Genomic DNA, 18374 nt, shown 5'->3' on the forward strand with positions numbered 1-18374 from the left:
TATATTTTCATCTATTTTTGTCCACCTTCTTTGCAATTATATTTATCATATTAGTCACAATTATTTTAAAGTTCTTTCTGTGAACTTTAATTTCTGTATCGTCTCTGGATAAGCTTCTTATAACTTTTTTTTTATTGTTAGCCATTTCCTTTTGCTTCTTTACACATTTAGCAATTTTTAAATTGTCTTTTTGACATCATGAATGATATTATGGAGTCTCAATGATTTTATCTTTCATTGAGAAGTGTTGAGTTTTGTTCTGGGAAGTAATTACATTTCATCGAGAAGGGTTGAGTTTTGTTCTGGGAAGTAATTACATTTCTGGCTGATAATCTAGATCATGTGTAGGCCCCATTTCTTTCTGTGCTTTGTTACTTTTGCCTGTGTACTGCAGTTGTCATCGAAAAAAAGTATACTTTTTGAGGCCAGGATGAAGGCACATTCCACCAGGAAAGATTTAGATTTGCTTCTAACTAGTGCATGTGGGTGTGACAAATGAAAGGCATAAAACTTGCAGCTCTTAGGCATATCTAGACAGCAAATCTACTGGAAGGCTGGCCAGCGACTACATCTTTCACCTTTTCTTTCTTTTCTCTCAGTCTTTCTTCTAGTACCTACAAAGCATTGCTTATAAATCACTTTTACATAGGTACAAAACCCTTTGTGTCCCAGATTAATGTTGGAGGGAGTCTCCTCTCAGATCCCTGCTAATGTGTGTGTTCTTGGCCCTGACTTTTTCCCCATTCTGCCCACACCATGTTTTGGCAAATTTAGCACACATCTTCAAGGTAAGAGCAGCTTAATGCTCATGTGTACAATTTATATCCCCATGTTTCCTTTTTCCACACCCTCAGGTTTGTATCTTTAGTTTGTTACCTCTTTGTCAGCTTTTTAAATGGATTTTAAAATATTTTATCTAGCATTTAAATTTTTGTCATTGGAGATTTGATCTAAACAAAATAAGTTATTATTGGAAATAGAAGTTTCATACATTTTTGTTTTGAATGTACTGGGAAAAGAAAATATGGCCTTATGAAAAGTATTTTGGAAACATACTAAAACTTTTTTGGTATGGTAATAATACATAGTCAATATGTATGAGTATCTCCTGGGTATTTGAAACAAATGGTTGCTTTATTCTTTGTTGGGTATGATGGTATTTGGGTATATCATTTTAATTATTTATATATCCATTACACCAATTCATAAACTTCAGTGTTTGTATAATATTTAATATTATTGTCTTGTTTGAATACTACGTGTATTTACTTCTTTGTTGTGGACTTTATATATCCATTTTCAATACATGTACATTAATGTATTTTACTATCATAATGGATTTTTGAGTTCTTTTTAAGTATTTTTAACAGTTTTAAATTTATCTATGCTCAGGGATAGGTGAGAAGGTTGGTAATGAAAAGAGAAAATAGCTGAATAGTTGTGAAGCCAAAGGTCAGATCAGCAGTAGAACAGATTGTGGCTAGGGAATGGTGAAAAGACTAGTGGGTTAGGAATACCAAGATGTTTGGATTTTTGTGTTATTAGGGCATGCAAAAATCCAAACAATAAAGCAGGTAATAGGTCCTAACATACATACTTTGATTTTGTTTCTTTCATGTGCTTTTCTTGATGAAAAATTTTTACCAAATTGAGCTGTGTTAACTCTTGGTAAAGCCTTAAAAAGATGTATAACTGTCATTTAAAAAAATGAATTCATGGGGAAATGTATTGTTGTATGCAGATTTCCAGTGGAAACCTGCAGATGCTCACATAAGAAACATTCTTTCTACTCTTTTGAATAAACATGTTGCAAGCCCAGTACATTTGCATACCCAAGAGAATAATTGTTTCAAAGATATGGGCTGTGAACACATGTGGTTGTCTACTAGATTATGAACACCAGACTTGAGACATATATTTTTCAGGTGTACAGCTTGAGGAAATTATTGAATACTCAGCACAAATGCTATGTCTTGGGGAATATTTGGAGAAATGTAGGTGCTACTGTATTTTGAATAATCAGTCCCTCTAGCTCTCATTGCGACTGATGGAAAATTTATTTTATTTTCCCTTGACAAAGGGAAAACAAAATTGTAGCTATCTTACTGCATAGTTTGTTAAGCAATTTCCATTTTGTACTTGCATTTCACAGATGTTCTGAAATGGTTAAGCCAAAAAGGCATGTTTCAACTCATGAGTAACTTAAAACAAAATACATTCCTATCAGCTGGCTTTATATATATAAACACTGTATATTAACTAACTGGAATTAAAATTAAAAATTAAAAAATGATAAATATATATGTTAAATATATAACAATAAAATATATTAAATATAAAATATAATTTTAAAAAATATATAGTTGTGTGTGTATATATATATATATATATATATACACATACATAAATGTCTCATTGATAACTCAGACACACAGAAAGAAATGTCTTTATAGGTCAGTACAATCCTTTCTTGCTTTATGAGTAAGAGGTTATAAAATCACATACTATGCCTGATGTTTGACTTTTCATTTATCTTTTGTACTTTATTATAGTGGAGCTGACAGATGTTGAAAGATGTTTAGATACACAAGGAACCTAGCAGCTCCTAGAGATCTGAAGAAGCTCATGTCCTCAAACTACTACCTTCAGAATCTGTTATAACTTATGCTTATTAAATTGGCTCCAGGTCTTATTTTTCAGAGTAGCCTCCAAATAACTAATTTTCTAAAATATGTCCAGTGTCGGCCATCCCTCCTCTGAAGAGAGCAGTTATTTCAAATTGTCCTGCTATAAGTTGGGAAACCATACAGCCTGGTTTGCCCAGGCCTGGAGTAATTATTAGTAGAGCTCCTTAATGCTCTCAAAAGGTACAGTTTTGGATGATAAATTATTTGGCCACATTAGATTTAAATGGCTAGGATTGATAATATTTTGAAGAAAAAAAAACTGGTCTAATACTAATTCATGCACTGTACCCCCCACCAGTTAAGGCATTCCATTCATTATCAAACATGTTTTCCCCTACTCTTTGGTCTGAAGTCTATCATTTCTTCTTATTTTGGCTAGAAGTATATTCGGGGTTCTTGGAAATTACGTAAAACATAACTGTCTTTTATAATTCACTTTATGAATTCTACACAAGCTTCTCTCAGGATTTTCCTGTGGTAGAGTAAGGAAACTTCTCTGTATTAATGCATTTTAATGGTGTATCCCACAAAAATTGGGGTTTATTTTCCCACTATTATTTGCCTACAAATAAGTCTGCAAATATAAACAATGTACAGAAAATATGTTTGCTATGCCAGCTAAATGTATTTAAGTAAGGAAAAATTATTCCTGTAAAATGCTGTCAAAAATTTCACAGTAACCAGTTGCTTTATATTAATTCCCATATATCATCAGTCATTGAGTTTTTATTTTGGAGAAAGGTATGCTCTTTTTAGTTCAGATTTACAGATAACTAAGTTTATTTTTGGATTTATTTTCTGTTTTATAGTAAAAATTTTGACCTTTAGTTTCTCTATTCTAGAAATCGGAAAAACAGGAAGCTGATGAGACATCAGACCAGATGGCTTGTAGGAGCCTGTATCACAAAGTTCTTGGTCTTTCTGAGAGTATGTGTTTTGCATATACACTTGAAAAGCCAGAACTCTCAAATAACATGAATGTTTTTGAACTTTGGGTTAAAAAAATAACAAGAACCCCAAAGATTCATGAAAAAATAAGTTTATGGATCAGATGCATTCAGTCTAGTCTTCTATTCATCTATACATATGGTACTTTTGTGTAATCATAATCATATGTACGATCCTAGGAGACTGTAGGGGTCTCAATTAACTTGTGTTCAGAAATTCTGTAGGTAATAGGGACAGTCATATTTTGAAAAAGATTTTAAAACAAGGAAATTAAACCATCAAAAAGTTTTCCTGATTAACATTCAGTTAATTTAAAAAATGTAGAAAATCATGGGACCCTGAAAGCATTCCAGGTAACTGTAGTCTTATTTTTAATTTTCTGTGCTGATTTATAGAAATATCAGAAATGTCTCATTTATTCTGTTGTGGTAAAAAGTCAGCAACCACAGATAGGATGTGTATCTTCTACCATCAGATACCAAGCTTGCTCAGTGTTCACAGTGAAACCTAAGTGCTGCCTTTTTTTCATTTTTACAATTTGATTGTATCCCTTATCAATGTTATAGGCAAGTAAGAAGGAGAACTACCATATTTTAATATGCTCATTTATCCTGTTTCCCACATGTTTAACTTTAGAGGATGTGTCAGGTGGTATTCAGGCTTATAATGGAGTGTGACTCTTCTAATATTAGAAGTTAGAAATGAAGAGGCTACATTCACTTTTTCTTTTTTGTTTGTTTTTTTTTTTCCTCATTGGAAGAAGACCCTTGATTGCTAACTTTCTCATTTCCAAGTGACAGAAACTGTCCAGCTATCCTTTGTAACAAGTAAGCATTACTTCCTTTGTTCCTGCTCATGATCATTGGTAACTTTAAGATAATTCATTGATTATTATCTTCTATAATGTGTAGTAGCCTTAACTACTTGAACATAAGATTCTTATATGTGATAAAATTGTCAGCCAGCCTTCATGAACAGATGTACAGTTGACAAGTCTTTGTAGTTCCATGGCAAGTATAGACATTACTTTTCGAGATCTTCAACTTTAAGCATTCTCCTTTGAGTCTCCCCTTGCCCATCATGTTCATTGTGGAATTCCTGGCAGCCCAAAAGCTTGCCAAACCAGGGTGAGCATCCCTGAGTTTATCTTACTCTCAAGAAACCCTGAATTTGTATGGCATTGTTATTGATGAATCACATCTACAAGGTTTTTGAGTGTTTCTCGTTGAGTCTGAAATGAGAGATGGAAATCAGGGACCTGGCTATCAGACATATCAGAAAAGCGAGGCATTTCTATGATAGGAAATGCATAAAGCAGTGAAAAGATTGAAGAGTAGTTGGGCAAATTCAGACAAAATTCAGATACTTTTTATTCCTAACATGGAATCTTGGATAGATGTGATTATTAGAATTTGAATTTGAGCTCTGCCCCACATCTTCAGGCAAATGATTCCTTACCTATGTATGGTTTGCCTTTTACAGTTATTAATATAGTATCTGTAATATTAAACATCACTTAAATCTTCATTTTATGAATGATATATTTTTAAACAACAGGATGCAGGAAATGTAATCATAATAGCCCAAACCAACAGGTACATCACAGAGAGGCAGTAATGACATACGAGCCTGCTAGTTAATTTAAATGAAGTAGATATGTTTTCTTAACACCTAATAGATTATCCCAAATAGAATACAATCCACATATGTTACATTCTTCATTAAGCTCTACATTTTGTGCTTTCTTTACATTCTTAGTTTGTGTTTACTTTAAGATAGAAATCACTTCAAAGGTTAAATGTTTTTAGAAACCATTTCAGTTTTACGTAAATGTAAAGTTTCTAAATATTTAAGAGTTACATAATGTAAACTTGTTTGCTTTCAAAATTTGTTTCACGAGAGCAGGTAATACATTTCCACTTTCAACTGCACCTTTAGATGCTTTATTTTTTAGTGTATTTTCTCCTCAATATTTCTTTCCACAGAATTTTGGAATTTTGTTTCTCTCATGTTTTATTGAAAAGGCTCTCTGCCATTGTATCCTTTCGTTTTCCGGTTTTATCCTTTTGTCTGAAGGCACATTGCAGCATGGCTGGTTTAAGGATTCTAGACAGTGAGAGAAATGGATAGTCACAAGAGTATCTCTAGTCAAGGTTGAAAGAGAGCACGTAGCTTTCTAAACTGAACACCGTGAATGGGGGACATTTAGGTTATTGCCATGACAATTCTAATTGTTGGAACTTTATTCTTATTATGGTCTTTATTCAGTTGGATTCACCCTAACAGCACACATAGACGAGTCACTTTAATTTCTGGGCTGGTTTTGGAGAACATGTATCCAAGAATCATCATCTTTTTGTTGCGATAACAAAACACACGGTCAAGGGGGGTCTAAATGGAATTGCATTTTATAGGCATGCAGAGAACGGTATGAAGTAAGACATGCACTCTTTGACCCCTGGAGGCTCTCTCTGACAAATGATGGGGCTACATTTTAAATTACAGGAGATTCCAATTACTGTGAAATTATGGGGCTATGTGAGCTCCCTCTACGGGCTAATTTAACGTCTGCAAATTATATTTCTTCTTCTTCCTCTTTTTTTTCTTCTTCCCATTTTTCCCCCAACAAAGCCTCTGTGTGGCCTCTGGGATGGGGTGGCCGCCTAAGGGCCCTGAGGTTGTGCTCCTTGGAGCGTGTGCAAGATGGCTGCCCCAAGGCTGTTTGAAGCTGGCGCGTTTGAAGCTGCCGCGCGTGTTTGAAGCTGCGGCATTTGAAGCTGTCGGGCTTGAAGCTGGCGCGTGTGTTTGAAGCTGCGGCATTTGATGTTGCTGAGGACGTTTGTAAATTTGAGACAGACTTTAATATTGTTAGACGGTAGGGGAGTCCTTTTCAACCCCCTTTTCATTTTTTTTTTTACTTGAACTTTTTAAAAAGTTTTATTTAACTTTTTTTTTTTCCTACTATTTTAACTACTTATGTCAGCCGAGGAATGCTGTGATTCACAGCCATTATTGTAAGGAGGCTGTTATGTATTTTTAGTGCTGCTGGGACCATAGGAATTCTTGAGTGGCTTTGACTGGATACAACAATGTGGAGAATAATCCCAACTGTGAAAAGTGCTACTGTGGCCACAGAACAGTACAGAATAATTTTGAAAAAGGGCAGTCTCCTTGTTGCTTTTAGAAGAAGGCCGAGTGTGCCCGCTGTTGCATTTGCAAGATTGATGATGAGTGTAGAGGTAGAACAAATGCATGTGAGTAGAAGAAGTTGGGGATGCATAGGTGTAGGAATTAAATTTGCAATGTGCCAGGAGCAAAGCATTCTGTAATTTCTTCCTATTATTTTGTCCTCTAAATTCTATAAGAACTAGAGGGGAAAGGTGCATGTTATTATGAAACAATACCGTCAATCCTTTGGACAATACTGTAAAACTGAATGGTGCTTTATTTGGAGACCACCTACTCTGAAAATGTGAGAGAGAAGGGAATTGCTGCTGTTGGTAAAGGAAAGAAAACAGATGCTTATCCTGTAGTGTGTACTTTGGGGCTTGGGAAATACTTTGCTTGGAGGAACCCTAGATGTAGAAGTGAAAAGGATGGAGAAAAAATTGGAAGGAGCCATGAGTCGTCACATCCAAAATGGACGTGATGAGAAACACTTTGGTTTGGATGCAGATAATTTTTCACTTAATCCCCAGCCTGGAGCAACATCATGCACTTGCATGCAGAGTTGATGAAATGACGTGTTCTAATGTTGTCTGTGGTTCTTCTCCGTTAGATTGTTTGGGATTGAAAGCTCCTTTGATGGGCCCGCCATCAGTTTCTTTTTTTCCTTTGGAAGTACGTTATTCTGTTCTGGTGATGATCGTTCTTTTGAAAATTAAGTAATGGTTTCTTGATATTAGCTATTTGTCAGCACTTGAACCTGTTTCTTTACATGTCCACCATTAATTTTTTTCATTGGGTAGAACATAAATTCCATAAAGTCTACACCTACTTTTCAGCCATATTTGGATTGTATATCTACCCAGGACTGAGGTGCTTGGGTCAGTATTTTATTCATATTAGCAAAGATTTACAGTTCCTTCAGTTCACAGAAAAATCTACGTATTAAATCTATATCATTAAAATCGTACTATTGTCTCATTGTAGAACTGGGCTTTATTCTAATAAATAATTTAAATGTGTGCTTTACCTGTTTAAGAGTAAGGTGTTGCATCTTGCATACCTTTTAAATGATGAAAACATTTCCCATGTCTTCATAGAACAGATGATCTTAGGCTTCATTTTCTTGCAAATAACTGTTTTCAAGGATTTCCCTTCATTCACTCAACATTTCTGATTTGGTAGGAATAGAAATTTGCTAAGTATTTTCCTTTGTATTGTATAGATGCATTTTCTACTCCAACTTTTCATTATTAGCTCCTTCAGTTATAGTCCTTTGAATCCATGTGTCTTTTCCATTCTACTAATCATTTTTTACAGTGTTAATATTTTACCAAATTTGTGTTTTGAACTTCCTATGAGCCATATTGATGTCATTCACTGAGACCTAAGTTCTTACAGATTAACAGTCTAATGTACTAATAATCTATTTAACAAGTCATTTTATAAGTTATAAGATATTAAAAACTAAGTGACATGGGAAGTATACAGAATTAGTGGCTCTGCACATTTGACTCATCTACTGTTTCAGAACTTTGTTACAAACTTTCATAACTCAAGGAGAGATGACATTATACCGCACAGGCAGACAGGTGCATATACCCATGTATATACGGATATTTATTTTTTAATTTTTTATTCTAAAATCTTCTGATCGGATTTTTTCTTATTCCTCAACTTCTGTAATATTCATTTGATCTATAGTATTGCTTTTTTAAGTTTAGAATTTTTTAAAGATTTTCCTACTCTTTACCATAAGTCTATATACAGTCCAGTAATCTACATTTGGTGACAAAAGAATTGCTTGAGGACAGCTGAACACACATGCTTAAATGAGAACTACATGCATTTTATTATACATTTGTGTAAGCATATCCATAGAAAAAGAATAAATGTTGTAAAGCTGATACATCTTCATATCAGTTTAATCAGTCAGCCGGCATGTTCCATATCACTCTCGTTCCTTGCTGGTTTGTGCTAAGAAGTTGCTTCTTATTTTAACAATCTTTATTGTGATTTCTTTTCACATAGTTTTTCTTTTTTGCTCTTTTCATTTTAATTAAAATAAACTGCAGTTAGCTTTTCTTTTTAATGGATTTCCACACATATGTGCTTCTTTCAATAAACACACAAAAAAAGGCCATTAATCCAAATAATGATTTCTCTTCCTTGGCTCTGTAGCTCTTTCCCTCTCTCTCTAACCTGAGAGTTTTGTCCTATATCCATTTTCTCTGGCTCTATCAATGTCTTCTTCCATCCTACCATGATGAAGTTTGTAATTTGCCTCCTGTGGTAGAGAAATAGTAAGAGTAACTTCCTGAGCTGGATTCAAGGTGAAATAGCATTTTCCATGACACAGCACAATGACCTCATTTTTTGCAACTCTGTCTTCATTATAGAGCCAGGTCAGTGTTTAGCCATTTATCCAAAATATCGTATAGGCTTATTGATGTGATTGATTAATAGTTCTGAGATTTGTTATGACCTCACATTGTTAGTTTTTCATTAAGTGTTTCATCAGTTATTCTCCTTTGCATTCCTTTTTAAAATCAGCTCTATTGAGGTATTATTTACATACAGTAAAACTTACCTGTTATTAATATATATTTCAATGAGTTTTAACAAATATATATACTGTGTAACTAGCACTACAATCACATTGAGCATTTTCATCACTGTAAAACTGTCTCCCCTACCCTTTTGAAGTCAGTTTCCTACACTCATTTCCTGATGCCCAGCAACCTCTGATCTTCCTTCTTTTGTATAGTTTTATCTTTTTCAGAATTTTGTATCAGTGAAATCAAACTGTGTGCTCTTTTGTGTCTAGCTTCTTTCACTTAGCATAATGCTTTTAAATTTCATCCATGTTGTTGCATGAATTAGTAGATTTTTCCGTGTTAGTGCTGAGTAGTAGTCTACTGTATTGGTAACTCCACAATTTGTTTATCCATTTACCATTTGATGACCTTTTTTGTTCTTTCCAGTTTGGGTGATTATGAAGAAAGATGCTGGAAACATTTGCATGCAGCTTTTTTGTGTGTGTGAAGTTAAGTTTTAATTTCTCTTGGGTGGATACCTAGGAGTGGGATTGCTGAGTCACATGGTACACGTGTTGAATTTTATAAAAAAATAGCAAAATGTTTTTGAGAGTGGATGAACTATTTTGCATTTCCACCAGAGATGTACTAGAGTTCCAATTATGCCTCATCATCACCAACACTTGGTGTTGTTAGTCTTTTTAATTTTAGCCATTATACTGAGTCTGTATTTCTTTTCAATATTTTTTTCAACTGCAGTAATTTACTTCTGTTTTACCAACTTTATTATTGTTACTATATCCACTCGATTGCATTATGCTTTTATTTTTTTCACTTGTTATGTTCTTTATAACCTTGTTCTTTTGAAGGCTATATACATATTTTTATTTCTTGCTTTCTTTTAGTGCTTGGTAAAGTAAGGGAACTAAAATCTAAATATAAGTAGACCAGAGTCTTGAGTGAGCATGTTAAATAGTTGATTTTTGCCTTTATTTTTTAAGAACTAGGAATATAATATTTGAGGAAGGTTATATCTGACTTAAGATTCTGGGTTTTACTGGTGTCTATTTAGTATCACAGAAATTACAAATAGGATTGCATATTTAAAAATACTAGCAAACTGATTTTTCAATAACTAGATTTCTCAATAAATTTTCACACATCTTCAATAACTGAAGGATTACCATACAACTCAGCCCTGCCATTTCCTAAAATGGCTCTGTTTTATTCTTTGCCTCATTAGACAGCTTAGAGAACAGTGTACCCCTGCCCATTAAAGAAACCACTTTTATTTAATCCAGTACCTACTAACATTTGTCAGAATTGGTGATTTTTTAACCTTTTTTTTATATAACAGTAACTGTTCTCAGATCTCTAGCTTTGTTCCCTGGATGTTAAAAAGACACATGGTCACTTTGTGAAAATCCTTCTTTAAAAATCCAGTGTAAATGAGAATTATCATCATCTCTATCACCCTATTCTTTTCCATCTAAGAGTGTTTCATTTCAATATGTGCTGGAACTCTGATTTTTCTCACTACCGTTCAGTTACTAGTTCAGGATTATTACCTGGCTAAGTAAGATTTTTTCACTAAAAAGTTTATATAGCAATCAAAATTGAATGCTAGTGAGTTGCATAGCTATAAATTCTCTTTTCTCAAAGAACCATGCCTTAGGAGTCAACCCTTATTTCAGAAAATGGTTATAAGATGATCTTTAAACCTTGGTTAAAGTATATTCATTCTCTCATGAGTGAGTTATTTTATTGAGTTCTGTGTTTGAAGACAGGACTTCTGTATAAATTTCTCAGTTTTGTCAGATAATGTAAACAATATGATACCATAAAGTGAAAATATAGTTGCTACTGAAATCATGAATTAATCCAACTTCTTAGAAAATTCACTTTCAGTTCACTGAAGGGCTTCCTGTTGAATGGGAGGTATTTTTCCGTGTCACATTTTCTCATAAAAATACACATTCTGTATCTTTGATTTTAAGTCTGGTATTATTTTAGTAGCTAAAGATACTGAGGGTATTTTCTGGTAATAGAGTGAATAATGAAGCTAGAGAATTGTGGATATTTTTGGTTATCTTTTACCAACAGTTTTTACGAATCAATCTCATTTTCCCCTATTTCTATGTTCAGTTAATAATATTAACACAGACTTTTAAATTTTTCCTTAGAAATACTGTCAAAGCATGAGGGACTGGAATCTTCTTTGATATTTGGAAGAAAAAGATTGATGATAAAACAATATCAGAAGCAATTCAAGTTATTGTTTTATAGGATTCACTGTAGTAACAATAGAATTATGCTTCGTATTCTACAGTTAGTGAGACTGAAGATAAAGGAACACACTTTACAAAGATTTTCTTTTAAAAGTGATTTGGTATGAAAATTTGGCAGTCATTTTTTAGTTAATCCATATTCCATATTCTACAAACATCTGGGTTTTGTGGGTGAACTAGCTGGTTTAAATACTAACTTAAACACTTTTCAAACCCGAGATTCAGTTATTCCTTCAGAACCTTTGTATTTTGATTTGGGGCTGATTGAGATCATTCCTAATATCTGTTGCTAGGTCATCATTAGGTATGTCTAACAAATGACCAAATGCACATATCTTTACACTGGATTTAATTTTTGTTTTCTAGAAAGTCAGACTGTGTTTTCTAAGGAACATGTACTGTGTGGATTTTTCTGGTGTCAAAATCCCAGCAACCAGGGGTAATTCTGAGTATTTGCTTGTGCCCAAATCCCTAAAGAATTCTTGTATCTTACTCTTCCATAATGGATATCTTCTTAGTCCAGCCTAAATCCTCCCTGGCAATTTGCATCACAGGAACCCCTACATCTGTTCTATAGTAGGGTTGAATCCAAGGGAATTAAGCTCTCCCCTTAGGAGCTATTGCTGTCATTCATGCTACACAGAGGGGGGGCATTCCTGCCTTCTCTCTAACTCCAACCCCACTGCCTGGCCAGGAGAATTCTTAATAGTGTGTGATCCAGAAAATTAATTAACTATTTTAATACACTGTGCTTTTTAAATGTGATTCTTGTAAATGGGAACACTCTGGCATCATCCAAATTTAAATCTAAATCTTTTGGTGGGAAATTGTAATATGGGTGTTGTCTGATGATTTTTGATGAGATTAATTTTGAATTTTATTTTGAAATTATCTCTTATTTTAAGGAGAGGGAATCTATGAGAGAATCCTATTTACTTCTTTTACTAAGTACAGATATTTGTCATACCATACTTTTGATTATTTGCTGTGTTGTACTCTGGATTGCTTCATCATTGTCGCTGTGAAAAGTCTATAGCTTGTTTATTGCTTCCAAATTATGTGTGTCAGAATTGATTTCAAAATAAGTTTTTAGAATAATTTTTTGAGTCAACTGCTTTCATGCTTTCTAAAAATTAGAAAAATATATATTGAAAAGTCCCATTTAAGATACAACGAAAATGCAAAATATCTTGATATATCATTAGCAAGAAAAAACATGTGGGAACTATATAATGAAAATGGTAAAAGTTTGCTGAGACCTAAGAGACAATTTTATCAACTGAAGATGAAATATATTAAAGGTTGTCTGTTCTTCTCATAATAATTCATAGAACTGATATTACCTAATAAAACCACAGTAAGTTTTTTCTTTTTTTAATTTGTCATAGTAAATCTAATGTTTAGCTCTCAGTATGAACAGGGGCAAATAGCCAATACAATTGTCTTATAAGTTATAAAGCTACAATACTCAAGACAGTGTCATTTTGACAAAACAATGGATAAGAAGGAAAAATCAAGACAGATTCAAATATGTAAAACTTCATTGTGTTGGTATCATAAATGAATGGGGTTGAGCTATTAAGAAGTGACTCAGGGACAATTGCTTAACACTTGTGGGAAAAAATAAATTAGATCTAGTCTCACTTCATATCATATATCAATATAAATTCCATGTGAGTTGAAGAGATAAATGTAAAAATATGAGATCTCTGGAAACTATAGAAAACAGAGTCAACTGGCTGACTTAGTAATGATGAATAGTTTTAAGCATTATAAATAATTTTAAAAATCACAAGAGAAAATCCATAGATTTGACTACATGAAAAATTAATAATTTTTGAATGACAAAAACCAATACCGGGTTAAAAAAAATAACCTTAAAAAAAAAAAAACTATCAGCAGCAACTATTTCAGATGCTTTTCATCTTTATGGTCAACGAACTTGAAGGGGAGCAGATTTTGCAAACCCAAAATATGCCGCTTTGGCATGAGGATTATTTTGAGCTAAAGGCAATCAAAACTCAGCAGATGCAAGAAAAGCTCTTTTCCTCCCCATCAACTACCTAAACTTACACTGGAAGGAGGGCTGTACGAGAAAGAGCTATTATAGAGATACCTTTCTACCTAAGAAACTTCTCTACAGAACAGGGTAACCTTTGTTTTCCAAACCTCCCTCTCATCTTTCTGTACAAGGCCTTCCTCCCAGACCCCTACCCCTTTCATTAGTCCAGGATGTTATATAAATCTCAATTACCTGACTGCCTCTAGAATCTTATCTCTCTTTAATTAAAACATTTTAATTAATTAATTAATTTATGAGAGAGAGAGAGAACAAGTGGGAGGGGGAGGGGCAGAGGGATAAGTAGGCTCCCCACCGAGCAGGGAGCCCTTGATGTGGGGTTGGATTCCAAGACTCTAGGATCATGACCTGAGCCAGGCAGAGGCTTAAGTGACTGAGCCACCCAGGTGCCCCTAGAGTCTTCTTTATATGACTTCTGTACATGGGTAATTTTGTTTGTTTTTTTCCTATTAATATGTCTTACATCTATTTAACTATTAGACAAACTAAAGAACCTAGAACCCAGAAGGGAAGAAGGGAATATTGTTTTCCCCCTAGAAACTCATGTAAGCTAATACATAAAATGCTAAAATTCTAATAGGAAAATAGACCAAGAACAGATTTTAGATGAGTCATAAAAGAAATTTTAACATAGTAAAAAAAAAAGTTCAGCTTAACTGGAAATCAAAATTATGTACCCATTAGCACCCCACTCAGAATTATCCAAAATTGTTAATATTTTGGTGAATATTCTTCTAGTCTTTGTGATCTTTCATACCCCTCTATCCATTAATTGATCTATTGATTTATCCACCCATATATCTACCTTTCTACTTTCTATCAATTTAGCTCCATCCACTCATACATAAATGTTATATGCAGTTGATATGTAGTTTTTCTAAAACGAATCATAGTGTACACATTGCTTTTAACTTTTTTCCATTTAGTGTATTTTTTTATTTCTTCCCAGGTTATTATATTTTCTTCTTCTACAGAATATTCAATCTTTGTATAATATTACAGTGTGTTGATATACCATGGCTTATTTGACCAAGCTCTCCTCCTGGGCATTTAGGTTGTTAACAGTTTTTCAAAAGAGATCACTGAACATCATTGCACAGATCAGATTATTTTCTAAGGGTAAATTTGAAAGGTTGGATTTACAGTATGCAAATATTTCAGGCTTTTGTTGCATGTTCCCCAGCTGTTCTTCAGAAAGATTTTAACTTTTACCTTTCCACCAGCAATGCATTGGAGTAATTATTTCTCAGTCTTGCAAGCACTATCTAATATAGTTAACATTTTATGTAAGTTAAATAGATTGGCAATATTTTATTATTCTTTTACTTCGCATTTTTGATTACTAAAATGATAAACTTTTTTGTTTTATGGTCATTTTTTTCTGTTGTGAAATTTCTAATCATGTCATTTACACCTATTTTCTATTGACATTAATCTCAGTATCAATTTTTAAAGGTTTTGTTTGTACTCAATTAAAAAAATGAAAAATAAATGAAAAAATTAAAAAAACCATAAAAACTATGTTGTATTTAGGATAAATATACCTTAGATTATGTATATTAAAAACATAGAAATTTTTAAGAAAACTAATTAATCAAATCTATCAGTTTTTTTCTGTAGAGTTTCCACTTTTAAGCGATGTGATTTTGAACCCTTAGCAGATAACAGATTATATTAACTAAAATGAAAGAATATTTTGATTCATCCATTCCATTTTTCTTCAAGTTTATAGTTGAATCTTTCATTTTGGAAAGCATGATCAATGGAATTTTTTTAGCATAGAGCCTTAAAGGAAAACTCAGAACCACCTGATTTTTAATTAAAATGAATTCTGTAGAAGGATTATATTATGACTTCCCAGTGACTTTCTTTTTAGTACTAAAAATTGGGCATATTAGAAAAAAAATTGGGCGAATTGGAAGGATTGAATTATATTAAGATCTTATGGAAGTTAGACATAATTATTTTTAGTGCTAATGGTTTTTGTGCATAGAATTTTTTTGTGCATACAATTATCCTGGGTTTGAGTAAGTAACTAATACCTATCTTAGCAACCCACTTGGATCTTTGTTTTGGGACGAAATTTTGTTCCTGAACATTTAAATTTGGAAGGTTAAATTTATCTAGATGATACTCTTGATTTTAGAGGAGCAGATCTATACTGATCAGATGAGAAAAATCTGAGGAGCTGAAGGTAGTAAGGGGAACTGCCTGATAGATGCTGAATGAGTTAATTGAGGGCATATGGTACAGCTGTGGATTAGAAGGTCTTATTTGGGTTCCTGGATCCAATTCCAACATACGTGTGAGGGCTTCCTACGCAACACCAAGCAGTACTTGGACACCAGCAGGGTGTCTGAGAATTCAACTCAATTCTGACATTATTTACCCGCAAATAGCATCAGATTCCACAGGTTGAGGGCTCAGACTGTGGGCCACCTCGCCCCACCCCCACCCCTGTTCCAACCCCCTCCTTCAGACTCCAGCCCCCAGTCACAAGCCCAGGCTGTTCCTCGTAGTTCTGACTGATTGGCTATAATTAGAAGTTCCCGAGATCAGACGAGATGGGGCGCGTTCAGGGTGGGATGGCCACAACCTCCTCCTCAGGTTAATTTGCTAGAGCGGCAAGCCTCATGGGTAGCAGCAGTGGAGAACGGACCCCACAGGGCCCTGCACAGGCCCACCGCTGCCACATGCCGAGTTACCATCCCACGTGGCAGGCAGGGCAGCTGCGGCAGTCCGCCCAGTCACCAACCCTGCAACGCGTAGCAGCCTTGCTGCCCGCACCACCCGCTGCAGCGCAGGGAGCTGCAGCTCAGGCGGCATCACGTCGAGGCTGCGTGCTGGAGGGGACAAGAAACTCATTGCCCAGAAGGTTTGGGGAACAGTGAGATGATTGGTTCAGTATAAGAAACCTATGGTTTCATCAGCAGAAATGACATGAAGGAAGATCAATCTGTACACCAGACCGCCAAAAAGAAGAACCAAAAAGAAGTACCTTCACAGCTTAGGAGATGGACTGTGGAGTTTGACGTTGTTGATGGAGGAAAGGGCGTGGAGGCAGCAAATGTGACAGGCCCTGGTGGAGCTTCAGTGCAAGGCAGAGAATATGCAGCAGACTGTAACCATTATAGACGCTCCCCAAGTGGCAGGGGTCCTCCACGCTCTTCCCAGCAAAATGACTAGAATAGTGCGAGTGGGAAAAGGAGGGCTGGGAGAATGCTCCTGAAGACGAAGCCCAACAGCATCGCCCTCCCGCAGGCGAGGCTTACTAGGGTGGAGACCCAGTGGGTGTGAACCAGTCTTCCAACCCTCCAGTACAAGGAGAGGTGATGGAGGGAGCTGACAAACAAGGTGCGGGAGAACATGGTAGACCAGGAGGACAGAATACTTATTCCACCATTCACAGACCAGGGGTCCTCTTAACCAAAGACAGCCTAGAGAGGACCGCAGTGCAGAAAGGAAGAAAAAAAATCAAGGAATGAGACCCAAGGTCAGCAGCCACCTCAATGACGCTACCTCCGCCACTTCATTACCAACGCAGATGGTAATTGAAAGCAGCCAATCAACCAGCTAGAGAATTCATCCCCTCCGGAGGCTGAGCAGGGCGGGACTGAGTAAATGCGGGCTTGCCTTCTCTCCCATCATCTGGTTTAGTCATCCAACATGAAGAAATGAACATGAAATTCCAGCAATAGAGAGGAACAGAAGATTGGAGCCGAAGACCGTAAGTGCTTGCTTTTTGCCCATTGATCAGATGAATAGAACTACCTTCATTGTCTATGCAGTATGCATTTTCTATTACTTTTACCTAAAGACCTCTCTTCGGTAATGTCAAACGTGGTTTTGTATTTTAAAGCCTGTTTTTTTTCCTCAATACACCTCTAAAGGTTTTTAAATTATTTCATGTCTGGTCAAGTTGAGATTTTTAGTATATGTGCTGCCGAAGCGAGCACTCAAGTTGAGATTTTTAAGAAACTCATTTTAAATTTGTAATAAAAGTTTGCAATTTTATCTTTTTTTTTTTTAAGATTTTATTTATTTATTTGACAGAGAGAGACACAGTGAAAGAGGGAACACAAGCAGGGGGAGTGGGAGAGGGAGAAGTAGGCTTCCTGCTGAGCAGGGAGCCCGATGTGAGGCTCCATCCCAGGACCCTGAGATCATGACCTGAGCCGAAGGCAGACGCTTAACGACTGAGCCACCCAGGCGCCCTCAATTTTATCTTTTTAAAGTCAACAAAGGGCACGCACCTATTAATAAAAGTCTTAAATAATGGAAAATTTGCTAGAGCGGCTCACAGAACTCCGAAAACCCACATACTAACTACATTACCGATTTGTTACCAAAGAATATAACTCAGAAACAGCCTGATAGAAGAGATGCATAGCTCAAGGGCACAGAGCTTCCACGCCCTCTCCAGGCATGCCTTTCTCCCAGCACCTTCATTGGCACATCAGCCTTGAAGCTCTCTGAACCCCGTCCTTTTGGGTTTTTACGGAGGCTTTATTACACAGAAATGGTTGATTAACTCATTGGCCATTGACAAAGGATTTAACCTCCAGCTTCTCTCCCTTCCCCAGAGGTCAGGGTTGGGGGTGGGACTGAAAGTTCCAACCCTCTATCACAAGGTTGATTGCTCTGATGACCAGCCCCATCCTTAGGTAAT

General features: G+C 35.3%; 1 pseudogene; it reads left to right on the forward strand.

Moving 5' to 3' along the window:
• Nucleotides 1–17260, forward strand: part of LOC118551352 (Y-box-binding protein 1 pseudogene) — a 22443-nt pseudogene extending 5183 nt beyond the window's left edge.
• The last annotated feature ends 1114 nt before the right edge of the window (nucleotides 17261–18374 follow it).

Source organism: Halichoerus grypus, chromosome 10, assembly GCF_964656455.1.
Source record: "Halichoerus grypus chromosome 10, mHalGry1.hap1.1, whole genome shotgun sequence".
NCBI classification, from domain to species: domain Eukaryota; kingdom Metazoa; phylum Chordata; class Mammalia; order Carnivora; family Phocidae; genus Halichoerus; species Halichoerus grypus.